General features: G+C 38.1%; 1 long non-coding RNA gene across 1 annotated transcript in view; it reads left to right on the forward strand.

The window, feature by feature from the left end:
* Nucleotides 1-26,513, forward strand: part of LOC135449670 (uncharacterized) — an 88,021-nt gene that overhangs the window by 9,276 nt on the left and 52,232 nt on the right. Inside the window, exons 2-3 of the long non-coding RNA XR_010440815.1 lie at nucleotides 21,440-21,552; nucleotides 24,398-24,609. This is a non-coding gene — a long non-coding RNA (uncharacterized LOC135449670). The remainder of the gene's footprint in view (nucleotides 1-21,439; nucleotides 21,553-24,397; nucleotides 24,610-26,513) is intronic.

Consider the following 26,513-nt stretch of genomic DNA (forward strand, 5'->3'; position numbering starts at 1 on the left):
TCATTGCTTCAGCTTGTGTTGTGAATGAAGCAATAGTTTAAAACAAAAAATCCAGTTGAGAAAGCAAACATTGCACCAGGATGAATGCATATTGCCAAAATAGCTCTTTGAGGGCTGCTGCTTAGCTGTGCCTTTGCACCTTAAATTTTGTGCCTTTTTCTTTATGCAGAGGAACAAATCTGCATCAGCTCTGCAGTTCTAGGGAGATGATTCACCTACCCGTGAACCCAAGAACGCTGCAGAAACCTTTCAGGGAAAGGTGCAGCATTATAAATATTTTAAAGCTCTCTGCGAGCAGGGAGAAGTGTGACATATGTTTTACATTTCAGTGCCTGCTCCAGTACCATTATTTTAGAACCTGTCGCCTTCGTAGGCTATGCGCTCACAGACAAATGCCACTGCTTTAAAACCAATAGCTGAGCTGCCTCTTTTCATGCTGTTTCTTTCAGTTCCAACTGACAGTTAAAATATGTTTGCTGTTCCCCTTTCCATACACAGCCCCTGTTCGAACTGACCTGACCTAAAAAGATTGTAGCATACAGCTGAGCTGAAAATACAAACATTCCCTTTGAAAGTTGTAATGTTCCCGCTTGTCTGGGGCTGCTCTGAAGAAAAAACCCAAAAAGACGAATCTCAGTGTTTGAGTGATGCAATTCATAGATAAACCTTTATCTGGGAAAAGGAGGAGGTGTATTTGGAGTCTACTTGAGTGGCAAGAGGAAAAATTTCCATATTTAAGGTTAAACAGCTGCTGTTTTATCTTTTCCTCTCTGCTTGGAAAGCTCTGCTTTATGAAGCAGTACTATCACCAGTGGGGAAATGAGTCCGATTTGATCCTTCCAGGGGCCAACAGTGGCTCAAGGCCTTCTGAACCCCACCTTGGCTTTCCCTCCCCCAAGTGTTCCCTACTGTCTGCAATTAATATATGTGCAAAATATCATGAAGCATATAAAACCAAATTTGAATAATTCACAATGTAAGGTGACAACTTGGTTTGGAAATAGGTTTTTATGGCAGAGTATGTTTCTAGTAGCATAGAATTATTTCACAAATTTGGTGTGGAATGATAATTCAGATCCTGATGGCTTTGAACTGCCATATGAGAAATCCAGAACTGTTTTTTCAGGCACATTCTAATTTTTAAATGCTAGTTACTTTTAAGTTGCAACACTAAATAACTTACCAGAGTCTTGTGCAAAATGAGGGGAAAAAATGCACCATTCTGTCCAGTCTACCTTCGGTCTTTCATAAGAAATGTCATCAATTTAAATATTTTAAGGATATCTGAATAATTAAAACTCTAAGACTTGGCTCCAAATCCCTTAACATTTTAAGTTAAGGACATGTTCTTTTTATATCCACACCAAAGGAATGTGTTTGATGCCATTGATATAGGTCATGTTCAGCTGTTTGTTTAGAAAAAAGCAGCTATCTAAGTGTCTCCTAAACTAAGGAGTGGAGATTGTGGAAGTAACATCCCTCAGAGAATTGAGGAACCAATTAGATAAGCAAAAACCCCAAGCTGCCCAGGTAAAAGTAAATGCTGCCTTGAGGCTACAGGAACAAACTGTATGTTCTGAGGTCTGTAATAGCTGCTCTCCTTTAATTTTACCGTTATGGTTTGGGCTTTTTCCTTTACCACGTGTTACTGAATTCTTTAAAGCTGGACTGCCTTTTTGAAATAAATGCTGTTCAATTTGGAGTTTGATCTTGATATACAAACTACTGGTGGAGATATGTATTTTGTGTGTTGTGAGAGAGAAGAAGAGCTAATTGAAACAGCTCTTTCTGGCCTCCAAAAGTAGTTTTGCACTTGCTGAAGTTCAGTGTTCTGTGCATGCCTAAGCTCTTGCAAAAAAGTTCAAAAAATAAGGCATAAAACATATCTGAAATAGTGTTTTCTTCATTGTGAAAAATTTATTTCTTTTAAAATGCTGCTTTTTGTGTTCACTCGCAATGAAATAGAGAAGTCAAAGGGTCTGAGTCTGCATGTAATAGCCAAATCAATGTGTGCCAAATTGAGGTATACCTCTCACATTTCTTTAACATGTGTATGGCAATAAAATAGGGGAAAATACCTTTTTCAAATCTGTTTTGCAAAATGAAATATTCTGTTAATAACGGGAGACATAAAAATTTATGTAATGGTAGTTAGTGGTCTAGAAGTGCATACAGAAAATTTTGCTTATTTCTTGCACTCTTTGTTTGTTCTGACATTTACCCATTTAGACTGACACCAGTAGAAACAGGGGCCTGACACAAAGCCACATTGGCCAAAAGTAGAAAAGATATAGTGCTGCTCCAGCTATGGCAGAAGAGTAAAGAGACAGTACAGCTACTCCGGTATTCACTGGAAGGATTCGAGAGGGTTAATTTCTCCCATATGTGATAATTTTCTTGCAATACAGTTAGGCTAATAGCTGACAATTGTGTGGTAACAGTTAATAGTAATTCATAATATAATTATGCACAGGGTGGATGGCACAGTTTGTATTTGACTGTTGCTCTTGACTTCTATAAAGCTCCTTTTAGAGCTCAAGTTCTGTGTGCTGTTCAAGAAGCTAATTTGAATCAGATAATGCACAAGTGCAGGGGACTGTCAGGAATCCATAAGGATTTCCTGATAAAATTTTTTAAAATTCCTAAAGGTGCTGTGTTGATATATTATTCTGTACAGGTTTTTTCCCTCGCTGGGAGCTATAGACTTGCACATTTTAGACACATATTGACAAAACAAATAAAGGTTGAAGAGGAGATGTACTCCTGGGTCTGATATAAATCTTAACACGGCCTCTGTTCGTCTTTCTCCACCTCTACCAATTAATTAACAATGATATTTGTTGACAATTACTTCTGCTGCCTGCCGGCATATGGTGAGGCAAAATGCTATAATTTTAAATAGTATTATTTTCAGAGACCACCACAGAAAGAGAAGTTTCTTCTTTTTCAGACTACTGAAGAATTGTGGAATCTGAACAAAGAATCAGCCTGAAATCTCCATGGGAGAGTGCACAAAGAACTGTGATTGTGTTCACACTCAGAGATCAGAGACATCCTCTGGCTCCTGACAGGGAAACCAGTCCATACTGTCTGCATTCTCCATTCAAATGAATCTGTTTTCAAATCCAGATTCAGGGTGCCTAAAGATTTTGCCTGAATATATTTAGGAAAAAAATGCAGATCCATCAACTCTCACCTGATTAATTTAACAATGCCAATGCTTTGGTCAAGCAGTTTTTGTAATTTCACTTAAAATCTGATGTATTAAAAGAGACATGAAGAATGTGGTTGATTAGTTTTTTGCAGAAGTTAGAGGAAAAGGTTGTCTATAATTTACACTTGAATGAGAAGAACAGGTGATTTTTTTTCTAATGCTGAAGTCTCTTAGGTGTCCATCTCCTTTTTATTGAACTTAGAGGATCTGAATGTACTCCTTTTGAAGTTATGTTCATAACCACTGAGCCTGCAGATGGTAGGAACAATTTAGTGAAATTCAGCAATACCCGTCCCTTCTCTGTTAAAACATTTACTGTTCATTTCAGTTGAAGAGACTTTCACTCATCTTAAAGCAGAGGGAAACAGCTGAAATGTGGACAAGGTTTCTATCTTGTTTAAACACAGGAGGTGCAGAGATCCCTTCTGAAACCATGAGAGGTTCCTGAGGTCAGAGCCTGAGCTGCCAATATTCCAGCGCAAAAAATTTCCCCAGAAGAATAGACATTGAAAACATATGTGGCTATTTAAATCACCACTGAAAATCAGCTTCTTTCTTATCCTGTTGAATAGCTTTTGCTAAAGGAACAAACCAGTGTTTTGTTTAAACACTGAACTTGGCACATGAGTGTAATGCTTTAAGCAGAGACCCAGGAGCAGGGCTGAAGCTTGCACGTACATGTGCAGCTCCCTGCTGGGTGCGCTGTGAGGGGAGGAGGAGGAGGGAGCTTCACCACATTCCCTGTCTGGATCTCAAAGCTATGGAAAAGGGGAAGTTTGTTGTTTTACTGTACAACTTTTTTTCCCCTCCTGTGGCAATACCCAGCCAAGTTTTCAAGAGCTTTTTTTAAATGTTTATAAAAAACCAACAGCACTTTTTCTGACTGTAATCAGTAATCCCAATTTATATTCTGAAACCTTTCATTATGCAAAACACACCAATAGTTACTATTGCAACCAAACATATCCCAGAGTTTGTTTTGACCCTGAGAGGTGTAAAGTAAAACTACAGATTTGACACACAGACCAAACCCTCCAGAATCATCACACAGAAGGTGTCAAACTGCAAACTTGTAAACCCTGATGAAACAATAATTGACAAAGCTATAGGAAGTATATTGGTTGATCACTGTTATTTATTCTTTGTTGAACAGTGTTCATAAAAGCCATTACATTTGCTTAAATTGGAAGGATTTTGGGAATCAGACTGCATTTCCTGCCCTTTTTGAACTGTACTATTGAATCTTTTGTAGTACTATTTGAATCTTGTTATACCGATGTTTTTGTGTTGAGCACAGCTGTGAAATAAAATACATAACTGAGTTGGTTCTTCTTGGTCTAAATCTATCAGCTTTGTCCCCTTGGAGGTAACAGCGGCTATGTTCCAAATTGCAATTGTCTTATCAAGGATGTACTTATCTGTAGTAAGCAGCTTTAGGGAAAATTGTTGGACAGTGAATAAGAGAAAAAAAAATCTTGTGACTAGAAACTTTGATTTCATGGACCGAATCTAAAAGAAAGGGCGCAGATGATGGTGTGTGGATATAGAATTGTATTTTGTGTTTATAAGGTCTAATTCTGTTATCTCAGCTGCAGCTCCAGGACTTGCAGAAGTGTCTCCAGAGATGATAGGAGGTAAAAGCTAATTCTGTTTTTCTTGTTCATACTCTATTCCTGTGCTTCTGCAAGGGCTGAGATTTCCCAGAAGTGGTAGAAGCCCATTGTTACCTGCTGTTCCACGTTTCCAGCAGTTGTCTTGGGGTTGGCTGTTGGTTTTAACATCACAACCAATACAGTGCTTCAGCTGTCACCTCCTCTCCTTCCAAAACATGCTCCCCTAACTGTGGCAAACCTTTTCTGGGCCTTTGAGAGGATCATGACAGTGTGTTTGTGGTGTCTATACCCAGGCAACATTCTCCTGGGAGTCTAGTCAGGAGTGTAGAAAAGGGTTTGGTCTGGTTCACAAATTTCATTCCTCCACTGGGGTGAAGAAAATTGGCTGTTTTCTTGTTGTCTTGAATTTAGACAACTCAAAAATTAGGAACATGAAGGACTCAGAAAATAAAGGCAGAAAAGACTAAATAAGTAATTTAACTAATTGCATGTGACAATGCAGACTTATTGGCGTTCTATAATAGTCATGCTGTAAAAATATAACACATAAAATTATGAATGCCCTGATGTGCAGGATAGGAAAGATGAGGTTTCAGAGATGACATCACATCTTGGAGAAAATAAACTATTTAGGAGATTTTTATTTGAAGGAAAGAAAGCCTCGAGTTCCTGTGTTCAGATTGTATCTTGTAGATCTTTGGTGTTTGGTGTGTTTTCCTGCAGACCTCTGCTACTCTGTACTCTCTCTAAGAGAAAAGAAATTAAAATCTGTATTTTGTGAAGTCACTGTATCTTAACACACTGGCTGTGATGAAGACTGCTTAGGAGAGGCTTTGAATAATCTGCCATAAGATTTACTGTGTTCCTAAGCAATCAAAATAAGAATCAACTGGATGGAATACAAATAAAACTTAAGTATATCATGATGCAGGTCATATAAATCTTGTGTGTTTATGAGCTATACTGAAAAAAAAAAAAAACTAATCTTCACACCCTTCAAGTAAAACTCAGCTTGAAACTGTGTCGTTTGGGATATGGTGTTAATATAAACCCCAGAATCTGGAAACTGCAAAGGAACTACAATGCTGGTAATGCACTTGCTGCTTGTTCAAAGAAGGGAAAAATACCTCTGAGTCTTTTCTGTGGACAAAGCTTTATATAAGCAACTCCTGTATCTCTACACTAGTCATAATTATTTGCCAGTAGATGGAGTAGTTAAATCAAATGTCTATCATTTACTCTCAGATCAGTTTGTGTGACAGTCTCCATAGCTTCTTGACACCATTAAACCCTTCTGCTTTCTACTCTGATGACTGGGGAGTATTTCTGTTCTTGATGAAGGCTCTCTGCTTTTGCTGTAGTGACAAATATGATTAGTTACACATCTTTCAACAAAATATTTTACATTTCTTTTTTCCAGTGGGGCGTCAGGCTCACCTGCCAGAGATGTTAATAATACCTTCTGCATCTCTTTTTAGGACTTTGCCTTCCTTGGACTTCATGTCATAAGAATAAGGATACTTGAAAAGTGTAGAAATAGACTATTGACAATGCTATCTGTAGACTGCTAATCCAGAGAACTCATTTATCAAGGGAAGGAAATGTTTACGTTTTGTGGAGAATTCTGCCCTGTCATTAGGAGCCATGTGATGAATCTCTGTTCTTTCATGGTATCATGTGAAATAAGGGAGTTGTTTGCAAACCAAACCACAATGCTTTGGTGGATATAGGCAGCAAGTTTGCATTTACTGAAGTATTAATGAGAGTGCTGAAAGTATTAATGTGTGTGATGCTACACAACTGTGAAAGGCATTGTATTTCCTTCATCTTAGACTTCCCTGGATGTCAGCTCTGAGGATGTAATATTTGCAGCATCCAGGTTTTCTCATTCTGCAGATGATGTTCATGGTGCTACAGCTGTTGGTTACCATGTCCACAGCTGTGACAGCGACAGAACGCCGCCTGTAGAAGAAAGTCCAAACATCAAGTCTGTTACAAATTGCTGAAATTAGCCCAGGATGGTCCTTTTACAAGGGTGGTAGCTGCAGTTAAAAAAAAACCAGGTGTATTCTGTGAAATTTCACTGTGTGAAAAATTAGAAAAGAAATTTTAATATTTGGAAACTGAGTTACTGGTTGTATTAGCCATTTGTGGGTTTTTTTGTATGCTTGTCTATTTTTTATTTTTAAGCTATTGTTCTATTGAAAAAATCAAATATATCTATTTCTTTAGCTGTAATTCAGGGAGGGGAAGAGGTGAAAAGGAAATGCTCTGAAATGAAAACTCGTAAGGCAAGTTTTGGTTTTGAGGCATCGTTCATTGTGAATCATGGAATATTGTTTTCTAGATATAATGGGAATGGCGGCAGGCTTTTGTGTTTGCCTACATAACCAGCAACTCCCCAACAAGCTATGTGTATAGGGCTAGAGAATCTAATTAGAAAACAAATCTAATTAGACACCTAGATCACAAAATGAATAAACAATAACCCAGGTACTTAGGAACATTGGGAATTCAGAGCTAGTTAGATACAATTTCACTTATTTATACACTAGTTTCAGTTTATTTGGGTTGATTTGGCTTTGTAAATTTTTTAATGGTTTTGAAACATTTTTGCTGTACCTGTGTAAACTGTGACAGAATCCAAAATGGGGATAAAAAAGCAGCATGATGGATATATAAGGCTTGGGTAGCCTGCAAACCAGTGGACATAGACAAGAGCCTCTGCTTTGTGCTAGAAAAGGACAAACAGCAAACTCTATTCAGCCAATAACAAGGAATGATTCAACCCAAGTGCAGGAGTCAGCTGCCCAATGAAAGAAACTAGGCAGAGAAATGTACACTAGAAAAATGAGGGCTCTAACAAACTCAGTGAAGAGCAGGTAAAGATAAAAGTGCTGGATCAAAACTTCAGAGCCTTGCTGAAAACTGAAATATGAACATCAGATGTTTTCAAATGCCCTTTGAATGGATTTCAACATTAGAACCTCATGTTTATTGCATATACCCTATAGTTTTGTTTGAAGATAAACCTTTCAAGTTAAAATCCATCACTTATTCACTGCCTCAGGTAGCTTCTAAACAGTTCCTTGTTACCACCTTTACACAGTTTGTCTGACCTAACTTTTTTCTCTTTGTGGCTCACCCAGAAATGTATGTTAACTACTTCCTTATTTAATTCTCCTTCTGTGGCTCATGCTTCTTGCTTTGTTGCTTTGAAATATTTTAAGTATGAACCATTCTTTCCTCACTGTTCAGATATCTCCTAGGAAAATCTCTATCTACTTTCTTTGCTGAGATGTCCCTAACCAAAGTACAGGAGTTGTTTTTGTATTTAAGGGCTCCTCTGCTGGTTTCCCAGAGAGGCAATGCTGTGTGCTCTATTTGGTTATAAAAAGCATTAAATCCTACTGGTTTTATAAAATACTATTGACTTGGGTAGTACCAGCAAAAATCAAGATGGTTAAAACTCCTGTTGATTTTAGTATAAAACAGAGTAAAACCCACCTTCTACTTAAGGTTATGATTTCATATTTAGAAGTACTGTTTTGTTTATAACATCCCATGTTGTTCTGGCATATTCTTCAGCATGCAGAATCTGGCTTTTCGGGTGCATTAATAAGGTCTTGATCTACTGCAGTAGAATCTGAATAATCTGCACTAGCTTAAAAATGTGAAGTGAAAGCATATTGTGTGGTTAACATGTAATTAGGAGAATGCACATGTGTGAACTTATTTTCTGAGTCCATTGAGCAGGACATTGCTGAAATAGCCATCTTTTTACCACAGCATCCTGGTGAAAGTTCTTCCTTAAAGAACATTTAACAGCATTTAGTACAGCCTTTGTGCTGACTCAGTTCTGCATAAGTGTCAGAGGTAGAGGGAAAATGGTTTTTTATTCCTTCAGTAAGTGTGAAACACAGGTGATTTTTATTTCACACCATAAGCTTATTGCTGCTGCCTTCTTTTAGATTTTTTATCAAGCTGATTGCTTTCTTTACTGGAAAAAATCATGTCTTGATACAAAAAAGTACAAATTTTCAAGGAGTTTGTCAGTAGCAGAATGTGGGTTTTTTCAAGTTAATGGTCAAGCAATGTCAGGTACTCAACACATCCCTAAAAGCTAATAGGCTCTCAGTACAGGTTTCACCAGGACTATGCATTTTTAATGATATTATAGCTCTCTGGAACAGGAGGCTAAGATCAGCCATTTGCAGTAGCTATTGGAAGAATTGGGACAATTAATGGATGATGTTGTACTATTATGGACCTCAGTTTTGCCTTAGTACTCTGTAACTTGCTTCCCTTTTACTGATGGGGCTTGGACCTTTGTTGTCTTAAGTCCAACCTTTGCTCCAAGCCTGATTCTGTTGAGTGGCAGCAAATGCAGAAGTTGCTTTTCTAAAACAGGCCTGCGAGTTAACATCTGGTTTTATGTAGAAGGTGAAAAAAACCTCAGAACAGCCCTACTCTGAACCTCGATGAGTGGTGCTCTTCACAGGAAAATCCTGTGGTAACACCTATAGATGCTGTCAGCTCAGTATCTTGTACAGCACAAACTTCACTTGGCTGAGTGCAGGGAATTCAGTTTGCATCCACTTCCTGGGTCTCTGGCATCAGAATGGCCAGATATCCAGGAAGAATATCTGGATATGTCCAAGTAGAGACTTTTTTTTACCCCTTCTTCCCCAAAGGCTTTTTTTCAGGACTGTCTATTTCTGTGTGGGATAGAGAAAAATCACTCACATTGGATCAGGCCCATCATTTGCATCTGGGTCAAATAAGGCTAAGGAAAGGACTTAAGAAATGAGATAGGACAGGATTAGGGACAGTAGGCTGTAAAAAAGGAGTGACTGGTTTATGAGAGTTTATGACTACATCTGTCTGCTTCTGGCCATGCTCCTCCATTGCCTGTAGTACCTACTTTCTTGTCATTGAGTTAGTTAATTGCTGGATTAATGAGTTAGGTAAGTTCACTAGGGAATTTCATGTGCATTGGAGCAGGTAGAATTGAAGAAGGGAGATTGTGCTGCAGTTTTTCTCCCACTTTGGTACCAGTGCATTGTTAATGTGGCCCACAGAAGCACACATTCAAGATTATCACAAGAAAATGGAAAAACATCCTTCAGAAACAAAAAATAAGGTTGGTCAGTGTAGCAGATGTCACTCCAATGCCCTGTGTACTCTCTCTGTTTTTTATTCTTTTGTTTTGGTCTTACTTTTGTTCTGCTTGAAGCATTTGTTTAAATTTGTTTTAAATATTTCTCAAAATATTCTGTTGAAGTAGATGCTGCAGTGTGAAATCAGAATTCTGAAGTCTGATGAACAAGACTGCAGAAGATGTGGGACCTGGATTTGGTGAAGGCTTAAGCTTAAGGGATGAAAACTCTAGTTCAATAAACAATCAGGAAGAGAGGAGAATCCCCAAGTTAAAAAAATGAAAACCTCAGCACTACTTTTCTTAATGTTTGCTTCTTAGAATGCAGCCTACTTCCTCCCAAGACACAGTCCATTCTCTGAATGAAACCATATTTGGAACTTTGAAAAGTTAAAAAAAAAAAAAATAGTTTAATCCTTTTTTTCTTCCAGCACAGAGAATCTAGGAGGCATGTGTTGCCATAGCTCTGCCACCTGAAGGGCTGTTTGCTCAGCCACTGTGTGGAGCACATTCTGGAGCTCTAATTCACCGGTGAGACAAAGGGTGACTGGCTAGAGAATAGCCAAATCCTCCCAAGGTCTCAGGCTCATTACTATGGGAACTCTATCAAGGCTGCAAGCTAGCATGGAATATTGACAGCATGAAAGGTTGATGAGCATGCCTGCGTTTTGGCAAATTAGATTTGCTATCTCATCCTATCTAATAGACCATTTAGAGGTCTGCCCCTGAGACGCATCTCTTTAGCTGAGCATCTACCATCTTGTAATGTTTTTATCTTCAGTCTGAATGACCACAGCCTTATGAATATGCTTCTCTGTACTTTAATTTTCTTGTTGCTGGAAAAAAGCTTCTGGGTGGACATGCAGTTGCTAAGAAAAGGCAAACAAGGAGCTGCATTGAAATGTACTCTTGAACAAATCCATCAATTTATCTTTATATGTACACCAACAGACTTATTTTCTATATGTACACACATTTATATACACAGACACAGACACACACACATAAAAACACATTCTCCCAACTGGGTTGATGTGTACAGCATTGCAAAATAGATCTGCCATCATCCCTGACAGGCTGCTGGAAATGGAGTTGATTGAATATGACTCAGACCCTCAGTCTCATTGTCCAATTCATCAGTGAATGCACTGCAGGCTCATTGATTATATGTAAGACCAGCAGGAATGCTTGGCTTGCTTCATGGGGCTGCCTGTATTGAGCCATTATAAACACTCTCTTCTCTGCTGTGTGCATGTAAATAAGTTCAGGTCACTTAAAATTGACAACTTAGACACAATTTTTATGAATTAAAAAAAAAAGAGAAATGCAGGGAGTTCTTTTTGTAAAGAAGTTAGTTTCAGAGAGAATTGAGTCCACAGACTAATAATTTAAATATTATGTTAGTATTTTGAAATAAATTTCTGACTGGTAAGTATTCCAGATGCAGTACTTAATTTTTTTTTTGCCTTTTTCAGTATGAGTGACAGTGAGTGTGCCTGCATGTGGGGTAGAAATTAACAAAATATTGTAAATGAAAATGCTTTTCCACAGGTAGCATGATTGTATACCACAAAATAACAATCTGGAAATAAATGTCTTCTAATAATTATGCACATGGTTATAGGTAAACTTCATTTTCCCCATAGTAAGCTGAAATGTTGCTGTTCTATGCCTGTGTTGTGCCTGTTCTTGGGAAAAGAAAATCACTTTTACCTGGAAACAGTAGATGTCATTGCACCTTGTATTTCTGTGTCCTTGTGTCTCTGGAGATGAGGAGTGGAATGGGCTTACTCATGTCCCTTACTCAGGGAAGAATGACAGAAGCACTTTTTTTGGCTGCTGTTGATCCCACAGGCTCTATCTATTCATTGTGTTATATGATCCACTGGCAAAATATACAGGCAAAAAAAAAAAGTTTTACAGTGTGGTCTTGCTGCTTTCAGACAGGGCCCCTGGGAAGATGGCACACCTGTATGAGCAGCTACAGCACCCAAATGTTAGGGGTCTGGTAGGTTTTGTTGGGTTTGTTTGATTTGTTTGATGTTTTTTTCTTTTTTTTTTCCTTTTTGTTTTTTGTCTTAAAGACATTTTATGCAGTGATGTGCCTTTCCTTCTGTAGTCAGGAATTTTTTCCAGTCCTCCAGTCATCAGAAAATACCGTGTGAAGTCTTTGTCAGTGGAGACAAGAGAGTATGTAATGAAACAGTGTTAACAAACCCCCTTATCATTGGCATCCTAGTTTTGGGAAAAAGAGATGGAATGTCAAGGAACATCTTTTTCACATCCACAAATATAAAATATGTCAAAATTTTTGTTTGCTAAGCACTGAAAACATTGCAGAGTGCACTTGCAGTTATATAGTGTGATAGACAACTTTTAATGCTGACATGTTTTTACTAACAAGATTTATTGAGGAGGGGATTTGTAGCCAAAATATTTCAGCTACTTGTGCTGCTTAGGGATCCAGAAGCTCCAGTGGGAAGGAGGAGACCAGAGATGCTGTAAGGGCAGCCTGAAATTACCAAAGAAGTTACACACATCTTGAAACACAGTGTGCAATTGCTGCTTGCGCTGATCTCATTAGTTTGTTTACATATCCTGATTTTGCTCTCTCCCCGACCAACTGCCTGTAGCTTGTGTTTCCTGAGTGTTCGTTTCAGTGCTGCTTACACAGGGAGAACAAACAACGCAGGCAGCCAGCAGAGTTTGCAGAGCGCCCTGTGCACGCCTCAGTCTCATGCTGCCCAGAGTCAGGCTCTGAAAAAGTCAACTGCCTCTCCACTTCTGTTTGGATTTCAGTGCCAAGACATTAGTGCTGGGATACCCAGTTTTCCACCAATCTCTGCTGCTTAGAGTGTTTGTTTTTTCATGATTTTTAAAAGGAGTGTTCATGCTGACTGATAGGACTCTGTATGTTGTCTTGTTAGTTCAGTAGCTCAAATATCATATTTAGGTGCAGAATCTTCAAGTTAGTGAACCCATGAATCTAGATGAAAGTTTCTATTCTGAGTTTAATTGATCTAAACCCATGAAAGTTCTCACAAAATACTTCTTGTCCACTTTGTGTTTTATTCAAGCCAGTGGGGAAGGGGGGGGGGGATGGGAAATCAAACACCTACTATCCTTAATATTCAATGGGTTAGATAAAGACTGCTTTTACTAGAAAAAAAAATGGATCTCTATTCATGATGATGTGTGTGGTTTGCCACATTCGTAGTTTTTTACCCTATGTATTTCTTGGGATTTACATGTATGTGATCCTTTCAGGAAGGCCAAGTGCCTTAGTGAAGCCATATATTGGTAGCTTCTGCAGGTTAAATCACATGTTGTATATCCAAGAATTTCCTCTCATCTGTTAATGTGCACTATTCTGGACTATTGTCTTACTGCCACAGAAGTTAGAACCTGAGGTGACAGGCTTCATTGTTATGCTTTTTTGCAGTTGTTATTTTTATTTATCATTATTCTTAAGCTGCTGTTTGTCTGAATTTTGTTGATTGCTTTTGTTCTGTTCAAATATTATTAAACTTATACAGTGTGAACCATTTGGAAATTGACCAAACACAAGATTCTAAATGCTGCAAATAGACAATTCTACACAATCTTCATTCTCCAGAATTTACAATGTCAAAAATGCCAATTTCTCTTACTTAAATTGGAAAGATGGGTGGAGCTTTTACAGGCTTTGGGAAATGCCAAAGAAAGTGCTGAATATCCATGCATTTAACAGAGGTGAACCCAAATTTCAGACACTTTGAGATTCCTTTGTTAAATGAAGAGCATTAAATGCAGCGCTCCATAGAGAGGAGAAGCTGTGTAATTGAGCGCATTGAACTGTTTGGCCTGGGCAGTGGGGATGCCTCCAGAGTGGCCCAGAGCAGAGTCTTCAGGAAGCAAGCTGTTGTCATGGCTTCAGATTCCTCCCTAATGTTCAGTTCACAATAGCAGAAGGATTAAGCATTTCAAGGAAGGGCTTGAAACTGAGTTTGTGGTGAGATGGAGAAAGGGGGCTCAGAAAAATCTGTGCTGGCTGTTTTCCAGCAGGGGATATACATAATGGCAAATGATGTCACGTAGTTGAGAATGCAGAAGAATTCTTTAAACAGCAAAAAAGCCGGGCACTTGCTGAAAACCAGAAAGAGATAGGTGGTGTGAAAATATGTGTGTATGTACATGCATGCATGTTTGTAACATTTCTGGCTTGCTGGTTTCCAAAACCCCTTTTACACAGTCAGTGACTATGGCAGCAGTGTGAAATGGGCAGAAATGGATGAATTGTGTTTAGCCTTTGCTTACTGCAAGCTTTTCATTACTGTATGGTAGGTTACTTCAGCAGAAATGTGGTTCAGTTAAAAAACTGACATTAAACAAAGCCAGATGTACTTAAGTAGCAAAATATCCAGAAGAAATGACTTAACTTACAAGCTATGTGTGGATTAATGTAACTCCCTGATCCTCCCCCTATCCAACATCTCCATCCTCAAAGAAAGTCAAAATCAAAACAAAACAGAGGAGGGGAAAAAATCCCAAACCCATAAAACCTAAGACTCACAGCCAAGCCAATCACCGTAAGGCAATTTGCTAATGGTTTTGGCAGAAATGATCCTGTTCAGCTTGTCCTCCTGCCATGCTAGAAAGTTAGCATTTATCCATATGTGAAATGTTTTATTTAATCTAACAATATTTGAATTTGTTTCCTTCTTTTCCCTGAAGTATGGGGGGGGGGGGGGGGAATCTTAATTTCACTGTTGTAACAAAGAAAAATAAATAGTTACTTGAAAGGCAACACACTGGTTTTAGTTTAGAGAAACCCATTGTTATCTCAAGACTTAGGAGCACTACTTAGAAGCAGCTGGATTGTTTCCCAGCTCTCAAAATATATTTCACATCTTGTGTATTATGTTTTTACTGTGAAAACATATGAAACTTTCTCAGAAAAATTTACTTGGAGCAGTAAATGGGAAAAAGTCACAGATAGTAGCAGTGATAAGGGAAACTGGGTTGCTATTCTGTATCTTTCTGCTGTAAAAAAGAAGAGAAATTGCAAAATTTACTGTCAGTTTTACTGTCAGAAGTGTTTATACACAGGTGTGTCACAATTCTTGTTGTGAGGAATTGTTCAAATTACATTTGGGCAGTGGAGAATGTGACCTCTGTTGTAACTCATTAGGCCTGCAGAGAACTACGAGTACATTTAATATCCGGAGCTTGACATGATGGCTCCCAGATGCTCAGAGGAGAAAGCCCCTCAGATGATGATACAAAGAAAGAATGGAACCCTAAAAACTGGTTTTTGTTTGGGATTTATTTTATTTTATTAACGGTTTAAAGCTGTAATTTATTTCAGTTAATTTAATTACACATCAGGAAAATTTGCTCCATATACTTGTGTGTCTCAAGAGGCTCCAACAAGTATACTGGACTTATTCAAGGGGGAAAGGGCTGGAATTCAAACCTATTTTTGCAAATCTAATTGGTTGTAGTCTTCTGCTGACAGAAGTAAATGGTTCTTTAGTACATAGGTATTCCAGTAAGTTCAATTATTATTCTTACTTCTGATGCTTAATTGGCTCTCCTTAGGTTAGTCAGAAGGGGAAAAAAGCTGCTAATTGGAATCTTCTGGGAATATTTTTCTGTGCATTTTTCCACTCCTATTGGAGTCTATTGCTTTCTTTCATATTCTATGTACTCCTATGTTGGGCATACATGTACCACTGGAAGATGATACCTCTCTAGTAGGAATAAAATTGGTACAGTAACTCAGAGATCTTATTTTATTAAACCTGTTACAGGAGGTACCAGCCATGTGCAAAGAAGTAATATGGGAAAACTCTTGTAATGCTGCATCAGAGGCGAGGAGAGGACTACAGTGATGCAGAAAATCACTGAAATAGGTGCAGTTGTATCATTTGATTGGTCTCTAGTCACTTCTTGTATGTCCTCCACTCAGACTGCATTTCTCTACAGTCTCATTGCTTTTCATGTACGTGTTCATTTGAGAAAAGGAAAGCTTGAATAGGAAGAACTGCTGGTGCTAGTCTTCTTTTGGCAAAACTAAATAAATTAGCAAGTCCATACTGTTCCTTCTAAATGTTTTTGAGGACTCTGGTGTTAGCAGCTGGGTTATTGCTGTTACAACGTATCTCTGTAAATTCATTTGAAGGCACTAATTAAGACAAAAAAATATAATTTGTCTGTGTGATCACCAAGGCAAAGGGAGGGAGATTGCAAATATGAGAATGCATTATTTAAATGAGAAAAAAAAAGTAGTGACCGTTTAAAATATTGTGATCCCTGCTGTGTCTCATTTCCTAAAGCCAGAATATTTTGTCTGCTCTAACATCTGTTTTTATTGTTTCTTTTTGCTCAATACAGAGATACTGTAGCTGCTTTTGATTTCTTGCAAGTATTGGTGGGCATTTTTAAATTATCATTCGAGTTACTGTTTAGAATCAGCAATGTTGCTTTCTTGGTATCGGTTTGAATGAGGAAATACAAACCTCTGATTTTTCTTTTATAATATGTCCATAACATTTGATTTTCAAGTTTAATGTGATGAAGGAGATCAGCTTCAAAGGATTTAATGTATTTTATGACTTTCTAGTTAGCATATACAAGAGAATAGTAAAGATGGTCAGAACCTGAAGTTTGGGTATTTATTTTTATTCTATGACAAAGGAGAGGCAAAAGCTTCTGTTCATTTTTTAAATTAAGAACTAAGATGTGGTGTACTTCCATTCCTATAACTTCTGGTTTTTATGTTGAAGGTGTTGTTACAGAACTACAATGCATGTATGATGTTTGTGTAAGATGGGGAGTTTGTCTTGGACTGCCAAAGCCATAAACATCTCACTAAGCAAAGGGAATTTTGAAACAAGTTTCCTTCCACAGAACTCCGTGCATCTCTCCTTTGCCTCTGTTTTGCTATCTCCTAATTTCTGTTCACTGGTATTGTCCCTGTTTTGCAGCAGAATCCCTCCTTCAGTGTGCATCCAGATTTGAGGGACAGTTTTAAAGACTACTAAGTGTGAAAAATAGTAGCAGTAGTGGAAAGGGAAAAGGAAGGTGCTATCAGGCCATTATCTTGCATGTCAAACTCCCTCTAGTCCTTGTGTTTTCAGCCCCACCTAATTTCTGAACATGGATTATCTAAGCAGTTTTTTGAACAGGAGCCTTGCTTTATAGAAGTGAGCTATTGGAGGTGTGGGTCTTATCACTGATAATGGAGAGCCTGCAATAAATTTTAAGACAGATGGGGAAATTATAAAATTAACCATAGTTTTTGTTTGCTCTTCACAGTGAGGTTTTACCACTTGCTGAAAGATTTTCTGTTTCAAGGGTGTAATAACAATGTCACTATGGTTTTTGCAAAAGTAATATTTAACGGATTTGGTGGAACAGAGAAAGTGGTTCTAAGAACAATGAACACAACAAAAAATGTATGTTTTCTTACTCTATTTTAAGGAAGTACGCTGTGCCCAAATTTATTTTTTCTTTCCTCTGTGAAGCACTGTGGTACAAACGAAAGCATTCCAGATTTCCAGTTGTACTCAATGATCCTTGTGTGGGTCTCTCCCAGCCTGAAGTATTCTATGATTCTATAATGGCAATGTCAAGCTTAGTTCATGTTGTGGTGTCTGAGAACTCAGCAATAATTTATGGTTATGAATTTCCATCCTATTTAATCCAAAATTATACTTGCTAGAGGGAGTTGAAACACCACCTATGCCAAACAGAACAGAAGAGATGGCTACCCTTTTACTCTTCTATAGGTTTTCTGTGTCTGCTGTGTCAGGAACTACTCGCAGTTAACTTCTGTTTACTAGCCAGAGAGCTGTTTATAAATGTGAACAAATAAAAGTCCTGATATTCTGGTCTCAGGTAGATGGGATAAGGTAAGGACTAGTACAAAAAGAAATGCACTGTCAGTTGACACTACATGCCTCGAGTGCTACAGTAGGCAGAGCAAGTCACAGGATTTGTAAAACAAAAGAAAAATCTTTTTAGAAATGTATAGTTTACCTCTCAATGCATGTATGTGCTGTGAATGATACAAAAGACTGGCTGAGTAAAAAGTATTTCTTTGATGTTACACAAATGTTTGTTGTTAAGAGAGGCTTAAAAGACTTAAATTTCCTTGAACTGTGCTTTACTTATGCTTCTATTGGTTCTTCAGTATGTGTGAGGAGGTGTTTTATTGTGACTGTCCTCTGTAAGAGGTGTGTTTTGCACTGAATGACATCTGTAACTTGATCTAGCTGTCTGGCAGTTTAAAGCATGAAAATACTGCACAACTTAAAACAAGCAAAAAATATCCTATTGATTTGGACCATTAGAAAATTATATGGATGGACCTCATGAGCTGACATATTAGAAACCTGTTAGAGGTCAGACTTCCAAGTCAGTATATTAAAATTCTGAGCATCAAACTAAATAATCTGGTTTGGGTTAGATCAAATTTATTAGTAGGAAGAGAAGTTAATTGGCTTTTCAAGCTGGAATTTCTTTCTTGCATATAAGTGTTGGCTGTTCTGGTTGCTAACTAAAACTTTTTGTACAGATGCTCTGTTTACAGCCTGAAAGGGGCCTCTCTTTCTTTTCTGCTCTTTTTGAGGCAAAAGAATGGTCAGTTGCTATGCTCTCCTCATTCTATTTTCTAAGCAGCATGATTTTAGTTTTTAAAGCATTAAAATCCATGCCAAAGACCAAAGACCTGTCGCCGTCTTTTCTTTGTGGCAGAGGTAACAGGTAACATGCCTTTCTTTTCCATCCTCAGCCATTCTGGACTTTGGTGTTTATGTATTCTTGTAGAGGGATCTATATAACTAGCAGATGTGAGGTTTGAGAGGTTTCTTAACAAGTTTTGTGACTTTTGTCTCTCCCCCCTTTTCTCTGGGGCAGAGAAAGGCAGCACTCGGTTCTGGCCTTTGAAGCTGTGCTGGCCCAGAGACTGTACCAGGGCACAGCACCCCCCACCCTTGCATGGTTATTTAAACCACATTGTGGGTATGAAAGTCTACTATAGAAATGATGGCAAGGCCAGCTCAGTGCTCTTCAACAGAAGAGCAAAAGAATAATATGGAATATAAGAAGCTTGAGCATCATTTAATTAAAAAGGAGGAAAAGTTTTCCGGAAATGTAAAAGAACGTGATGCTGCAATGCTGTAGCCCCATGTGTTCCTTCAGAAAATAATGGTGTGGCCTGCAAAGAATTACCTCAGCACAGAGCAGTAATGTGCAGTTGTGCATTGTCCATGTCCTGTACGAAACAGCTCCTCCCTGAAGTCCCAGATGGTTCCGTGAGGAGCCCCTGGCGCTGCCGCAGGAGGGGCTGGTGAGAGGGGCTGGCGTGAGGGGCTGCGGCAGCCGCCATCACCTGTGGCACGGGCCGCGTGCCATGGCCTGGCCTCGGGCTCAGGGACCTCCCCAAGGTCTTCACAAAATAACTGTGATGCAAGCTTCTCCCCAGTCCTGAGCCACCCTGACACCTGCCATCATATTCTCTTTTGCCACACAGCCATCAGAAATGGAGTATCCTTCTGAAAATAACTCTGAGGGCAACCATGGTGGGAGTTATTCTGCCGTGTGGTGATGGAGTCGCGCATCCTAGGCCTCTGATGCTTTTACAAACTTATACAGGCTTACAAGAGGGATTTTTCTTTTTCTGTTTTGCAGTAGTGTTACAGGGTGACTGCAAAGCCACTAGTATTTAGATTAGATATGTTGAGAGATGTAGATGGACCTGGGAAGCACCAAATGAGTGCAATCAAATGTGTTTTGTGACAGAAGGAAAAGTGTAAGTTTTATTTGTGACACAGATCACTCTGTTCAGAAGCTCAGTAAAAGGTGTCATTTGTGTTGCTATGTTGTGGCAGGTTAGTTCAGAGGACCATGAAGGAATATAAATACAGAGCCTTATGTCAAGCAAAGTTTAGGAATGGAAGAATATTTTTTATGGTCCTTTATTTTTTGGTTTTTTATTTGTACAACAGCAAGCAGCACGGTTTGTTTCAGATTACAGATAAGTAAATAAAGATAAGACTTATTTTAAAATGGTTATAGAGGAGTAATATATGCAGTACTAAAATACAACACCATGTACTTCAGATGTTTAAAATTGCTGATATTTTGTAGTTGATAGCAGCAGTACAACCAGGCCTACAGGCTTTCTTTCTGCCTTGTCACTGACAACTGTGATAAGATACCCTCTGCTTTGCTTCCTGAGATTTAATTCAGAGGCTGGGAGTCCTGTTTACCTCTTTTGATATCACAGTTTCTTGCTTTATAAGGGCAAAAAGAATTAAATGAGTAAGATCTGTCTCTTCTTTCAGGCTGGATTTGAGTTCTCAGAAGGTACTAATATCCCTTCAGTGTAATAGACTTCCTTTTAGTATCACTAAACTTTCTACACTATGAGACTGATAAAGAATTCTAGAATCAAATCTTATGTAGTGTAGGAATGCAAGCATATACTTGCAATGACATTCAGATATGTTGAGGTCTTCTATACTTCCCTTTTTTTTCTGCTCCTTATTATGTTGCTGCCTTATTCTCCTATTATATTGGAAATCAACTTATCCTGGGTCAAAGTACCATAAAAATGTTTATCACATGTTGTATTTTAATGAAAATAATAAACATAAACTGTTTTGCATTTGCAAAATATTTCTTGCAAAAGAGATGCTGAATTTAAACAGAGTACATTGGCAAAGCCAGCACTCCAGGCAGGAGTAGCTAGGCAGGCAGGAATAACATGGTATGCCTGGGAAACACCCACATCTAACTTCTATTTCTGCTTGCTTCATTAGGCTCTGAAAGTCTGACTTTAATTTTATTTTGTTTTTCCACAAACATCAGTACTTTAGATTTTCTCTACGTGAAATGGAAAAAATGTGTTAGGAAAAATGAGGAGTAGCACAAGGATAATTGAGCATAGCATAAGACAGCTTTCATTTATCCCAGCAGCTGGACCTGAGTGCTCTGGCAGGTAATGTATTCTTGAGGAATCCCTAAAAACAGGTTGAGATTTTATACTTTTCTTAAGGAGAAAAGAAATAGAGAAAAAACATTCTTGTTTTGGGATGTATCTCAGTAATTTTACATAGCATCTGCACGATGTTTTATGTTATAATCCTTTCACTTTAATGAGAGTGTAATTTAGCATTAAAATACTCTCATATGCTTAAAAGAATTCTATGACTTCCAGTAATGTAAAGCATATGTAATCTAGTGAGAAAATCTGATCATGTTTTGGCAAAGGCTGCAGGGTTACTATTCACTAAGTAACAAAATCTGAGTTTGATGTCAAGTTTCACACAAAGTTAAACACATTTCTGTGGAATAATGGGGAGAATATTCATTCACCTGTAGAATGCCTTTTGCAGTTTTATACCTTGTACACAGAAACCAGGTAATTTGCTCAGTTCCAAATTTGGTTTGATCTTTTATTTCCAGTGAATAAGAATCCATGAAAAATAGGAACATGGGGGTATTTGAAGCTTGTGACTGGGGAAGACACAGCACATTGATTTTACAGGCATATAGACTGTGATGATTTTTGCTTTCAAGTAAGTATTCCTACCCTTATAAAACTAACTGGGGGGAGGTAACTATAGATGGTATAGTGTTTTTTTTCTTAAACCTTAATGATTTAGGACAGTAATGAGTCAGTTGGAGGGGATCAAAATATGTCCATTTTACAGAAATATCCAATGTTTACAAGAGAATTAACACTGAGAAATACCTGTCTGCAGTGCCTCAGCATATAATCTGTTTTGCACTTTGCAACTCAGAAGATAATTCACTAAGTCAGAATTCTACTACTGTGGCTGATTACTTCTAAAGCACTAAGCAAGCTTAATTATTTGCATAAATTCAAATCTAACTGTTCTTCTTATCTAGGGATTTCAAAGTTTTTTTTTTGCATTGGTAGCATTTAAACTGTGTGTGGCTATACTCTAAAGTCCTTTATAACTCTCTGTGGCACTTCAAAATCTCTTTATCATACCAAGATTAAACTCAAGACCTGTCTGTGTTTCCAGTACATTTGTAAGTTTTCTATTTTTTATGTTTCAGCTGAATTCAGGCTGCTTCACAACCATAACCTTGACTTGCTGACAGTGGCACAAATGCCACGAGTAGTACCAGGACTTCATAATCTTTATATAACTTTATATGATTATTATCTTTATATGATTGTCTGTAGTTTTTGCTTTACATATCTTCCCTCAGCCTCCTATAACAGAATGATTTTAGTCCAATGTGTGTGTAGCACAGTTATTTCTGTCTGGTATGAAAATTGTGATAGGAAAGATATTATCTGCTATTTATTCATGTTTAAGTATATGAGTCCTTAGAACACTGATTTGAACCAAATAGCCCAGAAAGGAGGTGGGTAAAGTCAGTTGGGGACATGTTTGATCTGCACATGAACCCAGGCAGTGATTTCCTGGCACTTAGTACAGCTCAGACACCATGAACTTGGTTAAACAAAGAGGTGAGGTACCTGACAAGCAGGTTTTGAACAGAACAGGCTCATTCATGTGGATGCTGAGGGTTGTGCATCTCTCCTGACCCTATAGCTCCCTAGAGTGGTGTTACTCTGACTGAAAACTTTGCCATGGTTCTACTTATCAACTAGTATGTGTGTATGTGTATATATGGTAGTCTCCTGAACTTTCAGGTTTGTTTGGTTTCTCTTAAGCCCTTTTTCCAAAGTTTTAGGACTGTAAAGTCTGATATTTAAGCCTGGAAAACAATAAACCAAAAAGCCCCAAGTGTATGTGTGCAATTTCTTGAAAGGGAGATGCATGTTTACCCTGTGGTTACCAGGTAACTGTAGCAGAGCAGCACTGAGATGGAGCTGACCCTCTCTGCCTCCTGGCAGTTGTGCTGTTTCCAGATCCCAGTTTTATGGCCAGCTATCTTCATGTGCAAACTGAAAGTGTGGTTATGCTTGTTTGACCAGAAGTCATCCCTTAGCTTGAGGACGGTGTGATACTGTCCTGCATATGAAAGTGGGCAACAGAGCAGAGAGAAAGGTAGTGCTTCAAGCAGTCCCTTCCTCTCTGCCAAAACAGGTAAATACAGGACATCTGGATTAGTCAGGGGAAAGCAGTAAAATATTGCTTTGTGACAGCAAAGTGGTGTTTAGTTTGTCGTTAATTCTCTGTGCATAAAGCCAAGTCAGCTCAATGGCTTCAGTTCAAAAGCCTGGCAGGAATTTAGTCCTGGTTTATGTGATTGGCCCTCTCTAATATCATTCAGGTAAGGCTGCTGATAAGGATAACTCTTTTAATTGCTCATTCTCTGACATCAGTATAAATCTGCCATTCAGCTAAGCTAAGGACATGAACATAGTATGCTTGTCTTGAGCAAGACAAAAGTGTGTGGTAGGTCTATGCCAAACTATATACTTCTCTTTCAACCACCTGGAACATATATTAAACATGAATTGCCCAGGAAAGAAAAGGTATAAAAACATAAAAAATTTAAAATCATACAATTTTGATCTTGTCTTTTAGGAGTGGGGTATACCTGCAAGGTGTCAAGAAGCTTAAGATGTGAAACTGTGCAATAGGTGGCACATTCTTTTTTCTTGAGGGCAATAAGAAAAGTCAAGTCCTCCCCTCCAACAACAACAACAAAAAAAAAAAGAAAACCCAAACCAAGCATAGCAAACCCCAAAAATAAACAAAATTAATTTTGGGGACTTGCCCATGACCTCTTGACTTCCTAAGTAAAATTAATACTTTTAGAAACTAATGAAGAATATTTGAAGATGTACTTCAAGATTTTAAATATTAGTGTACTTCTAAAATTTCTATTGTCAATATAGTTGTAGAAACCTGATTATACATAAAATTTTATCCTTATAACTTATGTTAAATAATCAATCTGGTTCTCTTTGTATTAGTTTGCCTTCAAAGAGTTATACAATAAATGCATAATTAGTGAAATAATGCTGTTAATTAGACCTGGGCTGGTATTGTGACTATGAAAAAGGTACTTTGGGCAAGAAAAATCTTTCATTTAAATGTCCTAGGAAATGTTTATATCTAGCCAAATTCCTGGCAACATATGTTTTGGTATTTTAGTTAAAAAAAGCCCTCTTGAACTGCTCAGTCAGACATCACTTGAGCCTTATGTTTGATGAAAATTCAAGTTTTCTCCAGATGTTAAAATTCTATGTATTTAGAGTGTAATTGATGCTGAAGTTTTTCAAGCTGGGCTTATTCTACAGAGTTGAGGCATTTTGATGAAAGTTCCTGCACTTGTCATATTTAGGCTGAAGTTGTTGAAATTATTTTGTGCAGAAAATTCATGGAAGAGCTTTGCAGAAATGTAGAATTCTGCAGAAATTATTTTCAAATGTGACTGTCACAATCATTGCAGCTCTTTTTAAATCTACAGGGTACTGCTGAAGAAGGACAGAACTGTGGAAATGTCACCATGGCTGTTGGGTGCCTTGAGCTGAGGCCCGTTGGCTCCTGGTTGTTTTGGTTAACAAGGCAGAAGTTCCACAGCAACCTTTCTTACTCACAATGAAATGCTCCAGGAGATGGAATGCTGCATTGTGAAAACCAGCAAATATGAAAACCATTTGTGAAAGAACTCTGCAGAAGGTATGACTTTTCTCTTCTATGGCTGGTTTTGCTCTCCTGAACACAGTATGATACACTGGTAATGCTCTTGCTAATTGCCAGTTGAGCAGGAAGTCTTCTTAGAAAATGGGAGGAAAGGAAAAAAAGCAAAGACCAAGTATGTTTTCTTTACAAATCATGTAATCTGTTGTGAGGTAGAAGCTCATGTGAGTCCTTTAGATGGCTGACATAAAATGGTAGCATTTCTAGAAATGCTAGAGTTCTTTTTCTATTGACTTTCCCCTCTCTTTCTTTTTAACCACAATTCTTTCAAATAAATTTTCTGTTAAGAGTTGACATTTCTCCTCTGCTTGATTTCAGTTCCTGGTAGTTTACCGTGTGATCTCATAGCTGCAGGTGAATAAGCTTTAAAAATGTTACTTTGCCTTTAACTTAGGATTCTGTCTTTCAAAAGTTCCATTAAGTTCTAATTTAGAAGAAGAAAAACACATGGGGGAGGAGAACTAAGCAAAAGTCTCTATAAAAACACTGTTGGAAGTTCCAAAAGGCAGCTGAGCAAGCTCCTAGTTTTTATTGCTAGCGCATAGCACACATTTTTGAAGAAAGCAAATAATCAGATATTGTGCATGGGACTCAGTGAGCTGTAGAAAAGATGGCATTCTACCATGCATTGCAGGCTGTGATGCACAAAGAGCTCTCCAAGGGTGGGGGAGTAGGCAAATATGGTTGGTGCCTGTGACCCTGCTGAGGAGGAGGCATGTAACCTGCTAAGGACATTTAGTTACTTCTTGTGTACAACAGCTATCTCCTAATTCCTTAACTTTAGGGTCAGGAGGCATTTATGATATTTAATAAGATCAATAATGCTTCTTTTTCTCCCTAAACCATTGATAAATTGTTCAAAAAAAACCTTTGAAACATTGTGATGAAGAATTTTGTCATTGCTTCCATTGCTTGTAGGTATTAAGCTGGGTGTTGATGATTGAATTCAAACAGACTGAATCAAAACCAGTGTTTTGGAGAGTTATTTTTAGACTGTGCAATTGCATTAATTGAGTTTTCCAAGTGGTTCTGGAGCATCTGTATGTGTAGGAATAGATATCAGTATCCAAAGTAACTTGGAAGCAGGAGACCTTCTTAAACTAGATAAATATGCTGTGGAATTTTACAGCTTCATTGCTCATAAAAGTAGTCCCTGTTTATCTCCTTGGACTTATTGATGTTGGTACTGAAATGTGTCCAGGACTGGACCTTCAGCAGAGTAATTTTGTGTTTTCGAATGCCAAGTGTTACTCTTTTAATAGACCCTCCTCAAGAAAAGTTCTGCCGGTCTGTTCTAATATGTTTCTGGTTTGATTTTACACTTGTGATGCCAGTGTAGATTAAGTGTGTGATGCCAGGAAGATTGTCTTGTGAGTGAAGAGAGATTTTCCTGCTTCCCACCAATCCTGTTCTCTGAAGCACTATGGGAGGCTACCTGTTTTCATTTACATCTCTTGATCACAGAGGCAATCACCAGCTGCAGACATAGTTCACAGAAAACATGAATGGCATCCATCTAAGACAGGAGTTAATGATTTTTTTTTTCTTGCTGTCAATATTATTCTGTGCTTCAAACATAGCAACTTATGGTACTTATTAATGCTCAGTGCCTCACAGAAGGCTTTGTCTTCCATCTTCACAATTTTTGCAGATGAGCAGAACAAACCAAAGCCTTGGTTGTAGTTCTTGTCAAAACAACTCTGTATCTCTGCATTCAGTATATTTTCAAGTTATGTAATATAACAAAACAGTAGAGAAGACAAGCATGAATCTGTACTGTGAGGGATAAGACATGGAAGTGGGAGCTAGAGATGGAAATTATTTCTGACTGTGCCATGGGTCTTGTGTAATCCTGGGCAAATCACCTGGCTCTCACACAGAAT

This window comes from Zonotrichia leucophrys, chromosome 6 (assembly GCF_028769735.1).
Source record: "Zonotrichia leucophrys gambelii isolate GWCS_2022_RI chromosome 6, RI_Zleu_2.0, whole genome shotgun sequence".
Classification (NCBI taxonomy): domain Eukaryota; kingdom Metazoa; phylum Chordata; class Aves; order Passeriformes; family Passerellidae; genus Zonotrichia; species Zonotrichia leucophrys.